The sequence below is a fragment of the Pelecanus crispus genome, chromosome 1, assembly GCF_030463565.1.
Source record: "Pelecanus crispus isolate bPelCri1 chromosome 1, bPelCri1.pri, whole genome shotgun sequence".
NCBI lineage: Eukaryota > Metazoa > Chordata > Aves > Pelecaniformes > Pelecanidae > Pelecanus > Pelecanus crispus.
The window spans coordinates 120,651,678-120,667,934 of NC_134643.1; positions in this window are offsets into that span (position 1 = coordinate 120,651,678).

The window sequence follows — 16,257 nt, forward strand, 5'->3', positions numbered from 1 at the left end:
TGTTCTAATTCAGGTTTTCATCACAAATGCCCTGAGACTTCTCTATACTTTGCAAAACACTGTGTGCAGTGATAAACAAGATAAATTATTTTCATTATTCATAGGTGTATTGCTCTCAATTGTGACAGATTCAGAACAGTATATGTAAATATTATATAAATATAAAAAATATAAAATAGTGATGCAGAACTTGGGGAAAAGCCCAGGCCTTAAAGTAACACAGTGAAAAGGAACACGCACAAATTGAGTTTCATAATCTTCAGAAAATACTCTGAAGAGCAGCTACTAGTTTTAGTTTCATGTTTATGAAGGAAACCGGTTTTTATTCAAATATGTTAACTCTCCTGGGACAAGACCAGAAGAAAGTTAGAACAAGGGGCAACCAAGCTGTACCCAGTTCTTTGTACTAGCCAAGGTAAGTGAAAAATGTGCTTAATGAGTAAGTAGTATACTGTACTTTAAGTGCTGTTAAGATCAAGCATCCACACAAGCTAAAGGAGAATTTGTGTATCACTTCAATTTTAAGGACTTTAGAAGAGCTTAGAAACATAACTGAAAAGCAATTGCAGTCTAGGGCAAGAATCCCATTCATCCCAGTGAGGTTTAAAACAGATCTTACCATTAAAATTATACTAGCCATTCAAACATCAAAATTTATGTTCGTACAGAGGTCAAACTATGCGTGATAAGATTAGATACATTTTCATGTTAATGTGAAGATAGACTGTGTAAATAGGGGACATTTCAAAAACCCAGCTGGAACAACAGGCTCTCAAACACAATAGTATTAAAATAAAACAAAACAAATAAAACCATGGCAAGGTAAAGTTACTACTTTTACTGAGAAAGGAAGTATGCATACATGAATGTTATATAAAAATTACATAAGTTTTCTTTGATCTGTTAACAAGAAAACTAAACAAGCTGGTGGATATTCTCCAAATAACTTGTCATTATTGGATTTTTTTTAGATGACTGAATTCCTTCCCAAAAAGAACAAAGATGGGTCCCCTGGGAGAAGAGACCTGAAAGCCAGAAATAATCAGTCTACACATCCTATTGTTAGATGATGGCCAAGGTTAAGAGTTTTGTAGGACTAAAGATAAAGACCATTTAGTCCATTTCCCTCAGATGACTTCATATGAATAGGAAGAGGACTGTGGTTTAAGCACATAAATACTATCCTCTTTGGTTTTGTGATTTTTAATTGACTTTTCTACACTACGGAACTACTGTCCTTCATTCTTCATTTAAAAATCCAGGTTTTAAGATAAGACATCATATTAGGACAAATCACTACTTTGTGTTCTACCCATCATCAGTCAGCAATGACTAATGCAATAGAGTGGGAGCGCACTTCACTGGCCTTAAGGTAGTGGCATGGAGTGGCATTAGGCGGCAAGACTGATGCACACCTCCTCAAATGCCTTCTCCAGCCCTCATCTATTAGTCGTCCCCACAAACAACCCATGCTGAAGACTCCAAAAGCACCAATACTCGCCCTACTTGTAGTACTTCGGTGGTCACTTTCTCCTTGAAGGAGCTATCAAACCCCTCTCTGTAAATCCCACAGCCTCCACCTCTACAACCTTCAGGCTCTGCTTGCCTGCAGGAGCTGGTCCCTGGCCTCCAGCCCCACCACCTGCAGTCTGCAAGGTCGGTCAAGAGACAAGGTGGAGCGAGACCATCTCTCCCATTTTACCTCTGACAGCTCCTACTGGGTGAGTGGGAACAGAAGAGGCCCAGACAGGCCTAACAAAAATAAAGTTAATGATTTCAGGTAATAGTTTCTTAACTGTAAATGGTGGGTTCTTCCTTATGTGTCATATATTTCTTTCTCCCTCCTCATCTCAGCCTCCACCAAGAGGACAGATGAGTAGCTCCACAGACAGGAACTGCATGGGCCAGAAAACTGGGCAGCTGTCTGCATGTCCAAAGGCAAGTAAAGCAGCTACCTTGTCCTGGAACTTCAAATTAACTGACCAGCATTAATACTTCTAAATTAACCCTAAGTTAACCTAAGGCAGTTATCCTGGTTAGTTGATTGTTCAGTGCACATGTCTGACCTTGGTCTTTGCATAAAACTATGTGGCAATCTCATAGGTGCAGGACTAGGCCTTCCACATTGGCCAGCGCCTGACCAAAGCTGCCTCATTTGGTCGGAAGACAGGCCTTGGGGAGTATAATGTCCCCCTGAGCACAGATGTGAAAAATGATGATGGGGACAATAGCACCAACAGCATCAGCAGCAACAGAGACACCAAGAGCAGAAGCAGCAAGGAGCATGTTATCATAGGAGTATGAAATAGCAGCTGCTGGTACCTAACAGGCTGTGTCTTCCTTTTAAAGAGGGTGAGGCTTGGACATGTGTCACTTGTGGAATAGATGTGCTGGGAGCATGGTACACATCAGTGGTTCAGTGCTCTCAAAGGAGGTGGTTTTGGTGGGATCTCCCTTGCAGCCATACTCGGAGTCTTGCAGTTGGCACTCAGTGGCTCCCCCAATGACCTCAATGCAGTTTCCCTCCCACTTGCAGTTTTTCCAGCAAATAAGCTCTCTACGGATGGGCAGTGCACACCTAATACTGGCAGCTGGTGTTAACCTCATTGCCACTGAAGATAGGATATGGATGTGTGGCCCTGGAATCATAATGCATAGCAACAAATCAAATCCTGGTCCTTCCCCCTTTGCAACACACCAGTGGGTATTTTGTACACCTACTACAGTAGGCGCACCTACTGAGCCTTAGAGAGCTCTGTAGGGCTATAAAGGACATAGTTATCGAGTCAGGGTTTGCTCCAAGGCACTCGAAAATACACAAGTGGCCAGCCTCTCCTGGGAGCTGCTTGATGAACGAAGGTGGTAGAGGAGAGCCTTTCCTCAGTGAGTGGTGTGCAGATCAGGTCTTGTATTCAGGCATTTCACACCAATTCAGTGGTCTGCCCTCAAGATTCCCAACTGGTCCTACTAAAAGGTGATGTTACAATCACACCAACTTATTCCTCCATATCTCTCCAACCTTTTTTATTCTGTGAGTTAGTTAGAAACACAAATTAATGCTGGAATGTCATGTTATGCTTGAATTAATCACTATTATTTCCCAGTAGACTGTTTAGAAAGATTACCATTGTCTTCAGACTGTAAGTAATATGAAAAGAATTCAGAAAATCCAAGTACACACTGCTCCAACTGAGTACATTCAGTAACTCCAAATGGCTCCAATGGTTTGGAAGGCAAATAGAAAAGGGAAACAAGCATGAATGAAGCAAGGTCACTAAAAAAAAGAAAAAAACCTATACTGTATATATAGCGATAAGTTCATCATCAGATTCAACAGTGTGCCACGTATTATAGAAAGGAGGGATCAAGCAATTAAGGGTGCAGTCTGATTCTATACCCATTTACATCTCAGATTTAAAAGTCAGTACTTCTTCCACTGATGGGAAGACTTGCTGGTAGCTAACTGTACTTGAACCCTCTAAAAACTGGATTGACATCACTAATGAATTTTTTTCATCATACCTGATTTTAAATAACCAGAACTGGTATTCCTGTCTGCAAATTCCGTATCATAATTTCTCTGCCTGAGTCACATTTGTAGCTTGTTTCCAATTTATCTTACCTAGTTAAAATAGAAAATTAAATAAATAAAATTATTCCATTTGAGCTCTGGGTGAATCACAAATATCATATTCCAAATGCAGACCGCGTACAGTGTGCTGGAAACATCATTCTTGTACAAACAGAAAAGATAAGCATGTTCACTAAGGTCATGTAAATACTGCTAACATCTGACACTGACTTAAGCCTGGGATTTTTTTTATTATTTCTGTTTTTCAGAAGTCCCATCTACAGGGACTATCTTACTGATACATTCAAGGTGGAAAATGTCCTAACAAGTCATTTAAATGGCTGTGGCTTCATAGCATTTCCTGTTTGGCAATGAAAAATGTTCCAAAAAAACTTTACTTTTGGTGGATGGGTGCTATCACTTTACAGCCTAGAGTGCCAAACAGTATATTTAAAAGGACATTGTATGCAACTAATTATCAGGCAGGAATGTGAGGTTAGGGAAAAAGGTGTTGGAATGCAGTAATGAGTACAGAAAAGGCAGAGTTTAGTTTGATGGAAAAATTAACACGCCAAAGATTCGATTCTGCAATTGTAGTGCCTTAAACTTGCCACTAATTTTAAGAACAATGGAGAATTTAATTCCATTTGGAAATTCTGTGATTAAAAATGTGACAAAATGCTTGATTTATGTACTATGTTCTACACAAAAAGAGTAAAACTAAAACTTTGAACTATCACAGATATTTATATGTATAAAAAGGATACTTGCATAACCTGTGTCTTCCTTCATACATTTCCTATTTGCTGTATACGCCACTGTCTTCATAACAATGCTCAATCATTTTCTCAAAACTTTAATTAACATTTGTAATAAAAGGCATAGTTTTTCTTGTTTAAAAAACGCTGAGAATTGCAGAGAAGAAAATGAGATTTATATTGCTATGAAATTCCTCCTAGCTGTACTTTATATAATCAAGTCAAAAGCATATCCATTATCAAGTAAAAAAACTAAATTGTTACATTTGACCCAAAAAGACATTTCAGAGTTCTAAATCCATCGTGATTCATAGTTATTTAAAATATTTCAGAAAATGACTATTAAAAAACCCTAATACCACTGCCATTAAAAAAATCTATAAAGCTTTTCAAATCATGTAAATCTAAACTTTTTGCAAAATCTTGCAAAATTTTAGTCTTTTTTCAGTACACTATTTCATATATTCATAGAATCATAGAATCACAGAATCGTTTAGGTTGGAAAAGACCTTTAAGAATTTCAATGCTATGCAATCTCTTTTGTGAATTTACAGTATAACAGCAACAACAACAATAACAACAAAATCAAATTCTTAAGGCCTTATTATGTTTTCACCCTTTTCTCCAAGCTCCATTTATTGTTTTTCTTCCTTTCCACAACTATAATCATAATATTCCAAAGGGAAGGTTTACACGGGTTTGCTGTGAGTAATTTTTATACATATGGTTTCTACTTCAATATATTAGATTTTCAAGTCTGTAATGCCAAAAAAAGCAAATGCCAAGAAACTGCACATTATTTGCAAAAAAACACTCACCATGTTATTTGGTTATTCCTTTACAATGATAAATGACCAAAACTAGACATTAAAGTTTTTATGAAATGCCATCTACACAGAGTAAAGACTAACAAATTAAGGCCCCAATACTGCCAGTCAACACATGGAGACAGCATTGCTCTGTTGATGCCCACGCAAAGTCCTATTGAATTTCAATGAACCTCTTTGCATGATTCCACATGCTCAGCAGTCCGTAGGATTAGGGTTTGGCTAGGCTACTTAGGAGTCACTGATGAGCTTCAGGCCTACCACCTCACAATGAAGTCCATGCAGACAAAGCTCACCAACTGCAATGGTTGCATCTGTGCTGTATTCATTGGCGGATCCTGGCTTCAGGCTGGATATTAACAGAAAATACCAAACTGACTGTGCTTTGATCTGGCAATACTTACCAGCCCAGAGTTCCAGGAGATGAGCATGAAGAATGGTTACTCATGCAATGCTTTCATCCTTCATGGAGGTAACACCTAACAGCACAAAAGATACACATTAAACAGAGAACGGACACCTTACTATTCAGTTGATTGCTTGCCATTTTTTAGCAGATATTTTTTATTCAGACTAAAAGTGGTTCATTTTTCTAAAATGTATCCCAAAAGAAAGCACCATCCATTCTTTGGGCCAAGACATGATCATGGTCAAAACCTTTGGGGGAAAAAAATGAAGAAAAAAAAAAAAAGCCAATCTCAGTATAAATGAATTACAAAAGAATATCTAAACCACAAAATCAACATTATTAAATCCTGGGGAACTACCAAGCAGAACATCTAAAACTCACATTCAAATTAATTAAATCAATCTTACTGGAGTTTCTCTTATGTTCATCCTCAAATATTTATAATTAGCTAGCAACATAAGGGATAAGGGGAATTAGCTGGCTTACACTGCTTTTCTTGTGGTGACTTTCTCATGAACCTAAATTGCCAGAATAACTATGCTCAAAATAACAAAAATTAGTTCTGTGGTCATCTCAAGATCATCTGCAGCATTTTAATATGCTAAATCTGTATACTTTGCTTACTTACTTCTAAATATAGCACATTGTTTTGCTGTTAAAAATAGGCTTCTTTATTAATCACGTACTCAGTACAATGGCGACACACTGTCTGTTCTTGCACACATAATGGGTCATATCTTCTAGCAACGAGCAGACTTGGGAAGAAAATAAACCTGAGGTAACTATTTACAATGATTTGCGGTAAGCACTTCATGGTTCTTGTTTATTTCCACATCAGGAGGAACGTTCCATCTGCTTCAGGTACAAAGGGATTCCTCAGATATGATAAAACTTCAGCACTGAAGTAATGTGCCACTTTTAATACAATGCACAATTGGAAAACACTGCCAAAACCTCAGCTGCTGTAACTCTCTATAGTCAGTGGAATGATGCCAATTTGCAATCATTAGGTATATGGTCTCAGTGGTATAAAATGCTACATGATAAAATAAGATGCAATATTGTTGATTAACTCTTTCTTGCTACATGTATAATAACCAGTAACATCTCCAGAAGTTCTTATCCACTTTTCCCTAGAAATATGGAAGCAGTGTATTGCTCAAAGCACTGCTTTTGAGGGTGGCCTTTCCTTTAGCTAGAAACATTACCAGAAGTTAAATGCTCAGGGCCATGATCAGAACTGGTTCTTTATACAAGGTTTGTAAATGTCTTGAAAATATTGTGACCCTAAAACAAAAATTAAAAAGGGAAATGAATACTCTTAACAAGGAAAACTAATCCTCCTTCAACTTTTACTTCACAGAAATAAAAGTGTTTCAATTAGAATTAGCCTGGAAACATATCTTTTGGCAGTAAAATTAGATGGTAAGCCAGAAACTTAATGCAGTAATAGGGAAGATGTCCTTTGTATTTCACAGTCCACACTACTCACGCTACAGTACGTGCCACTCACTACAAAAACTTGGTGACGGCAAGTATTTGAGGGAAATAAACAGTCAGTCCAAGCCCAGTAATCCAACATGTAATAACATTTGCCTGCAAATCAGGAACACTTAGCTATAACCAATGTGCTGAGAGAAAGCAAACCCAGAACATAAGAGATCTCTATCAGAGACTATCCGGATTTGATGTCATCTCAAGATATATTTGTCCAACAGAACATCCCTTTTGCTCTAAGTTACGTAGACAGTTAGTATTAATTTAAACACAATGTCACTAGCAGATATTAAACCAGTGAATCTGCCTCCACTTAGCATGTGTACAAGAAAGATTATGTGGAAAGAATCCAGGGACTGTAAGCCTCTCAAATCTTTTTTCCTTTTTTACCAGTCATTAATCTGAGAGATGTCACCCAGCAAGTTGTTTATTTAGCGCTTGATCTTTAGATAAGTGTCATCATTTTATCGAAGATTTTTAATTTCTCTTTGGCTAGTGTTGTTTATAGAGTTACTGAAGTAAATGTTTTTATGGCTTTTAGGCCTAACAAAAGGCTTCACCCTGCAAGCAATTACACTTGTGTAAAAATGCCTGCAGGACTGGAGCCTAGAGGATTTAGCCCATATTCTTTCCCACGTAGCTAAAGCCCCAAATCAAATCGGTTTGTCTCCAGATAAATGTGTTCTTTAAGCAGATTATTCTTGATCAGCTTTTTGTGCCTAGTGCTAAGTAATACTCAAATACTGGAGTTTAAAGCAATGACACAGAAAAAACTTAAATTAAATATAAGAAAACTTATATTAAATATAGGTATGCACAAATACATACATATAGATATCATAGACACATATATAAAAAAATGGTTTACTATTACAGTGCTTTATGAAAAACTTAACCTAATAGTGCTGTAAGTGTGTGCCATGTACAAACTGAAAAGTGAGTATCATTGATCCATTAGAGGACATTCTTTAGATAAGTAATAAAATGGGGAATGAATTCTGCACATTTTGGTTTCACCCTTCAGTGATTCTATTGGGAAGCCTCAAAAATAGGATTCCTGCCATATGTGTTGATGCGATTTTAATACCAGTAAGCCTTATATTCAATTAGTATAAAGCAATGTAGTTTTCCAGCAAAGATCACCTTGTGATTAGAGATTAAAATACATTTTTTGCTGTGCTGTATGTCCTGGTACAAAGAAATCAGCCACTACCTTTTGCTGTTATTTAAAGTGCTCTTCTGTTTCCTAGTAGGGAACCAGGTAGGTGATTAGAAGTCCTAATCAGTGAGATTATTCATGCTGGAAGTATACCACCTAACCATTTTCTGAGCTTTTTTAAGTGGAAGAAATAAGTATCTGCAGGGAGCAGCATGGGAAAATACTCCATAGGGCAGCAGCTTGGAGGTGAGAGGTTAAGGGGGTAATTGTTACTGCTGCCTGGTGGAACGGATGACTTTGGTGCTGTGTTGTGGCAGTGCCGGCCTCCCTTTGTGCCAGGGCCTATTCCAACAGGGAAGGGAAGACGGTGACAACACAGATTTTCCCATATGAGCCAGGACCTCCTGCCAGGGGACTGCAGAGGAAGGAAGGGGGAGGAAGCGGGAGGAGGGATGAGGATAATTACATGGTAAATATTCTCTTGCCAGCATCACTCTTGGAGTCCTGGGTACGTATGCTGGACTAGCAAAGCAATAGGCAAAATCTTGAGATACAGAATGCTGCTCCAACATCAGGGGGAAAAGACTGCCTACAGCTGTGTGTGAGCGGGGAATACTGTGCCTCAGTAATAGAGAGAATTCCTGCAGGACACAGGTGCCTCAGCAGCTCCCGAGTCCAGGAATTGCAGCTGCACAAAATCCTCAGTTTTCCTATCTAACCCCAATTTAATGCCAATTCACACTAAGGTGAATCCACGCAGCTGAAACTTTGCCTGTTTAATGGGCATACAAGCAGGAGTGCATTCTCCACGCAGCCAGCTGACACTACATCACTGTCCTAAAGCACTTTATGAAAGGGAAGAAGCACAGTATTTCTTCATTGGCAGCAAGAAGCCAACTTCTCGGTGTTTGTTTTTCACAAGAAGACTCTGACAGTTATGCAGAGCTAGCAATTGGTAGTCAAGCAACTCCTGTGGAGCCAGGCAGATCTAGAGACATCACCATGCACGCTCTGGTGCTGTCTCTGCTATTTTTTCCCTCCATCCCCCCCACAAAGGCTGTTCTGCCTTTTTGCCATCACTAGATGCTTAGTTTTTCCATGGTGAAGTAGGTGTAAGAACAGAGGGAATGTGTACAGGGAAGAAGTGTTGGGCACTGTTAGGATAAGGAAGGGAAAAATGTTTTATTTTCTCAGAATCCATGAACCTGACTTCGTCAATAATTTCCCCACAAATCCAGAGTTTATTCGAAACACACAAACTGATCAACAGCAACTCCCCTAACCAGACCCGGTTGTCCTTATTCGGTGGGAACTGTGACTCTGCCCTTCAGTGTAGTCCCAAACATGCCCCTCTCCCCTCGATGCGGGCAGTAAGAGAACAGCCTATGCCATAACTTTAATGATACATTTCCTGCTTATTGCTCTAGTCCATCTGTCCTTGCTGTGGGGTTTTTGCCAAAACACTTCAGAACTGTATAAATGTCTTCTATACACAAATACTGTGGGGTTTTTATGGCCTAGTACCAAATTTATCTCAGGCAGAGTTCTTTGTATTCACACGAGACGACAAAAGGTTACTGATACTTGACCAGTTTGCGGTGATGAAACAGCACGTGAACTGCTAGATCAGAGGACATTTTGTCTCCAAAGAAGACATACTAAGTCATTCTGAGAGCTGCTTTACAGAGCTTAATTTGATAACGACTCGGGAGGATAATGTTCCTAGTGAATTTAGGCCTAATCCTGGAAGTTCTCTTTTACATAAATACTCCCACAGACCTTTGAAAGGAAAGGAAATAGGGGTCACAGGAACAGGCCTTTCTCATTAAGTACTCAAGATCTCTCCCATCTTACCCATGCTGAACAGAAGGTTAATCTAATAGCAGTCTTATTTACATGCTGTGAGTCGAATCCCCTCACATGGGCCCCAAACGTGCAAAATTTGCAATCAGCTGTATTGACTAATCTTGCTAACACGTGTACTGCAGTTAGACGCAGGAGTTACCACAATGCTTGTTAGCGAGTATGGTCAAGTTTTGGCCTCTCACTTTCAGCACATAGTATTAGGCCACACAAGCAGGCAACAGGGCCAATTATCCTACATGGTAAGATGTGCTAATATCTCTACTCAGGGAATTAGTTTTGCCTTATACCAAACACAATTGCCTGCAATTGCTATGTTACTTTGCCCTGACATTGAACTCACATTGAACCCACACTCTTCATACGTAACCAGCAGTTTTTCATGTTACCCATGTGTTGTAAACTGGTTTTCAGAAGCAAAAAGCCCATGTCTCCAACATATATCAATCTGAGACATACCTGAATTACATCGCATTGAATAAGAAATCAATGTCATGTAAAGTGGTGTAAGACTCTTAACAGCTGTTAACATGTGAATAATAATCGGTGGTCATGAAAGTGTCACTTTGCACACTGATATTACTACCTTCGCTTTGATGTGGTACACACATCAAAGCAACAGTAGTAATATCAGGCAACAGTAGTAATATCAGGCACCAGCACAGAAGAAATGCTGCTGTTGCTAGGACAGGGGCAACCCTGTACACACTAAGAACCGGGGAGAAAGCGGACATGAAACTGGATGAAAGAAGAGAAGTTATTTTTTTTCTTTTGCTAAGCTGGTCTTGCACCTTTTTTTCTTTTGCTAAGATGCCAGAGTAACAAAACTGTTCATATCAGGAGAAGGAAAACAACTGAGTACACGTAAGAGAAAAAACAAATGTGTGGGATTGTAGTTGCTGCTGAATGTTTTATTCCTCTGGATCAGCACCAGTATATGGAAGAACTAGTACCAGAGCAGAGAGCAGTGGGAATTCCCCCAAGATTAACAGTAAGATAGAAGCTATTAATTAGAACTTGAAATAAAATGTGTGGACCCATAAATGCAAAAATCCAGACAGAAGTCTATGAACAGTGAGTAAAAGGCCAACGCACCCTGATCTCTTTATTCAAATGACACCCTAGAGCTGGAGTGAGCTGCTCAGCTTGAATGTGGGTAGGCAAAGCTGACCCACAGACAACTGGCAATGGTAGGCACATTAAAAACTAACTTTCTGGTGTTCTAAAACACTTCAGGGTAATAACTATATGACTATGACACAGGGATAACTATAACACTTGCTGACCCTTCAAAGCAAGCTGCACATTCTGGACTTCCTGCTTAAATCCCAGAGAACTGAACGTACTAGCTCTGCACTAGATCACAGTCATGCGCACTGGTGCTTTTTGGCTTAACAGGAGAGGTACATTGTTACTACTGAACTCTCCGTGCTTTAGCCACAGGCAAATGAACAAACAAGCACACGCTATCACACCCAAACAGCCTCTTAGGTTCGCCCTTCAGTCAAAGCAACACACAGCTTGCTGCTTAGATGACATTGGCGCTTTATCTTTTCCTCTTTCATTGCTGAATCCACCTATGACTGAAAAACATATTGGTTTTTAGTATAGCGCATCCTATGCCAGGCTAGTCTAACTTCTATTTTTCATGACTTAGAGGGGAAGAAAAACCAGAGAGAGACAGAGGGAGGGAGACAGACAGAGGAAAGATTTCTTTTTAGTTAAAAGTTCAGGAAATGTTTTCACAATCCAGGCAGATTATGCTGGTAGCTGAGAAGCTGAAGAATAGCCATCAGTAAGATAACTTTTTTTCCCTTTTTCATCCCTTCACTAGCCCAGAGATAGCATGCCCCTGCGGGGCCTCACTTCTGACTCTCTGACGAAAGCTGAGCAGCCTTCTGAGCCACAAGATGAGATAAAGCTGCAGCTATGAACAGCAGGGCAGAAGCTCTGGCATCTTTCCCTCCCACAAACCTCCATTAAAGGTCAAGCAAACTACTTAGGCCTGCTATTACAGGGATGAAAGAAGAACAGTTTTGTGATATAGATGATATATGCAAATAAATAAATAAAACGGGAGAGACAATTGAGGCTCCTTGAGTCCAGTTAGCAAAACACAAAAGGACAACTTTCATGTCAGACTCCGTTTCTGGAATGCTTTTCAACCTTCTGATCTCAAAAGACTTATAGTCTAGGAAAGGACAGTTTGTTACACATTGCTTGAGATCAGGGACTATACAAGATTTATATAGCAGTAAATTAATTCACCTCCCTTTTTTCCCCTCCACCATTCCCAGGTACTTTATTAGGTAGCAGTGTTGCAAGATCCGTCAATAAAGTTCATGGTGCTCACAGGAGTTTGACAGAGACAGTCTATAGTGCATCACAACACATACCAGAAAAAAAAAAGAAAACCCAGACCTACCTTTTGCAATCATTACCGCTACAACAGAAAGTAGAAATTAGGAAAGACTTATAACCTGGTAAACGGACAAGTTTTAAAACAGCAAAGCTAGAGTTCGTGCCATCTTCTGAACTGAAGCATCATTACTAGGAATTTGTAGGGCAGAGAGTTGATATTGCTTCTTAAAATATTCATATGTTTCCATTTGGGAAGCTATAAAGATGAAATTAAGATATGGAAAGAAAACCATAGTAACTTGCATATTTTCCAGATTAAAATAAGTATTTAAGATTGCTTTTTATTTTTCCCTCCATCAGCAGAGAGCTACTATACAGCCAAGAGAAGACAGAGGCTGCTGCCTGCTTTCTAAGATCCTCCTGAACTACAGGACCATTCACTATCTTTTAATTAGAAAGATGTACTACAGCACAAGGAAGCATAGCAGCTTAATAGTTGTTCCTCTCTGAAGCAGAGGTGATAGCACAATTTAAAAGAGTAGGCTGATATCTCAGTACTCCTCAAGTCCAGTCAGTTTATGACACAGGCACGATGGCAAACAGACCCACCTGGCTGTAAGTTATCTTCTGCCTTCAATGAACATCAGAAGATGCAAGGAGGATACTTCCAGCTCTCTGGGAGCAACCTTTCCAGTGTCTGGGCTCTTGTCTCTCCAAGTGATCTCAGAGGCAGGTTTTCCTAGGGAGTATGGACTTTCTTAGACATAGTCTGTACTTCTACCCAGGAATTTTAACTGAGCAGAAATTAAGCACTCTGAGCTTTTGTCTACATTGACCAATAAGGCGAAAAACATCCTCACAGCACCACATGCAGAGCAGACCTAGTGCACATGCACAGCCTCTGGGTCCACACACACGCAGAGTAAATGTGACACAATCTAGACACACTGGACATATTGCCCACACTTCTGTGTACATGCAGTGTTATAGTAGACCTGTACAGTATGCTAAGCGCTACAAAAATACTGCACACTTGTGCACAATTTCCATTTAGGAAATCCAAGGGAAAAAAAGAGCCAAACAAACAAAAATCCCAAATGTAGTTTGCTTTAGGTTCCCATAAAGGCAGCCCTAAGCTGCCATAATTTTTGTTACCCTACGTGATCCAATCCATAATGCCTCTAACTCCATTTTACCCATTGTAATATTTCCATGTCGTACTACCCCACATCCAGTGTATGTATTTGGTATTGGCAGGAAGATCAGTTCTCGTGGTTCAGATGACTGCTGTGCTCTCTCATCCAATATGGTCAAGCAGAGACGATGGTGCCAGGTACCTGACAGACTGAGAAAAATAGTAAGTTAAACTGGCTGCAGCTCAATTTAAAGAGAAGTTTACAGGTTAGAGGACACAGCTAAAATACATGCCAAAGACTATGAAGCCTCCTGGCTGAAGATATGCATCTACCAGCTGTCAGTTGAAGTTTTAAGTTAAAAAAAAAACAAACCACCAAACCTGCTTGGTTGGACAGTCATAGCCTTTGCAGTGAGAACCGAGGACCAGAGCAGCACTCACATAAACCTCTCTTTTTTTAGGTTCTATCCCCAATGCAGAGTAAGAAGTAGCTCAAACCCCTTTCTTGCAGGACAACTGGGCTAACAGTGCACCGATGCATAATTCTGGCATTTTTTCCAGATTTTTTCCAGAGATTACTCAGGACTGTACAGGTTTGTTACCATTAACTTAAGAAACCTATGTTAAGATGCAATTAATGCTTTGCATAATCTTGCTTATTTGCTTCAGAAGAACTGTGTAGCAATATCTGTGCCCAAATTTCCCATCTTTGTTTTCTCTAGACGGCAGATGTTTATGTCTTCTACTGCCGCCTTTCCACTCAGCACACACTGCAAGTCAGCCTTTGCCTCCCCACTTCCCACCAGTCCCTCATTCCCCCTCAGCTATTAGCATCCTTCTGCATCACATACATACAAACACTTTGAAACCTAGTTGGGATCCCCACAGAAGAGTAAAAAAATGTGGTCAGTAGTTGCCATCCCCTCTAGAGGTCTGATATTCCAGGTACGAATTTCAAAAGAGGAAAAATCTCCACATAAGCCCATTCTGTTCTGCTTTACATTCGCTATGGAGAAATGATACATACTGCGTAATCCCACATTAAGAGTCACCACTATGTAAATGGTTAAACCACATTCACAGGCTTGGGTATTGAGGTACTGTCCTTTTCAGCCAAGTCCCTGTTGCCACAAACTCTGTATAAAGATCTTGTTGGAATTTAGTGAGATTTCTTACTGACCCAGGGATATGCCTGATAGGGGTTTTTTTGCAAGATCAGGACCTCTTATGTCAGTTTACACTTACTCCTAAGTGTGTAGGAGTCCATCTTTCATAATCCAGGTCATTAAATGACATTTTAGCCTATCCAATAATCCAAAGTGCTCTTTTCAGCAGGAAGTACTTTACAAGGTCCACATCCTGCCATCAGCCTAGGCACTGATCTCCCACTTGAAAACAGTAGAGAGGTCTGTGTAAAATATCACTGACAGGATATGGGTAATCACTGATCTTTTTCTGGCTAGCAGTAGGAGTAGAAATATGCTGTTTTTCTCATATTTAGCAGTTATTTGGTCTGAACTCATTATTTACCTGTATGTTATTAAGGGTAATTGAAAAGGCTTGTTTTCTTCAAATCCCTAAAGGGGAAGAGATCCATGCCAAGTCTACCCACACATAATTATATATTTCTACAGCAGAACTGTTTAAAAAAAAAGTCCCTTGCTTCAGTGCAGGGATGGAGAAAATTCTGTCTCCTTGCCAATTCGAGGAATCTGAAAAAATAAAATAAAATAATAATTTTTGCTAACTCAGTTCTAAAAAAAATGTTGCCATATATCAAAATTCTGTACTCATTTGCCAACTGATAATTACAGCAGGCAAGACTACAGTATTGCTTCCTTAGGCCTGAGCCTCTAGTAGCAAATAAATTGTAATGGAAATACCGACAGGATAGGATATAAGGTTAGCAAGGCTTTTATGCGGGTATATTTCTCTAAAGGCACTCTTAGGTTATCCCTGTCAACTGTTTATTGGTTTGTGTGAAATCACTTTGTGAAAGCACTTGAAGAGGCCCAAAGAGAAGAGATCAGCATCCAACCACAGCATGTGATCTACATATTTCAAAAATATTCAAATACCACTTACAGTCAGAAAGGGTAAAAGAGCAGAGAAAGGGAAGATCTCCCAAATCCTAATTTCAAGTCTATGGCACCGAATTACGGTGTGATTTTAAGCTGTAGTTAATATAGCTGCTTATCATGAGCTTAACAGCATTAAAGGGATGTGTGGAGCTGGAGGAAGGGGGGAGATTTCTCCTGTTCCCTTTCTGAAGGCATATGCTTACTTGAGAATATCACCTTTCATCTTTAAAAAGTTTCTAAACCTCCTAATTGCAGAAAACTCTTGAAAGTATGTCTTCAGAACAAAGAAGGAAAATTAAAGGCATCCACATGTTAAAAAAAAAAATGTTTTTTTACTAGAGGAAAGTAGAGGAGGGAATAGCTGACAGATGTTTATAGGGCTGAGGTTAACAGTGCAGGATCTACACTCAGTTCTCTCCATCTGCAAAACAATCCTTATGAAAGCAGGATACACAAAGGAGAGAGTAGAAGATATGAGGAAAGGTGAAAAGGTGGTAACTGAAGGAAACCTTACTCCTTTATTCAAGAATAGAAACAGAATCATAGAATCACTTAGGTTAGAAAAGACCTTTAAGATCATCGAGTCCAACCGTAAA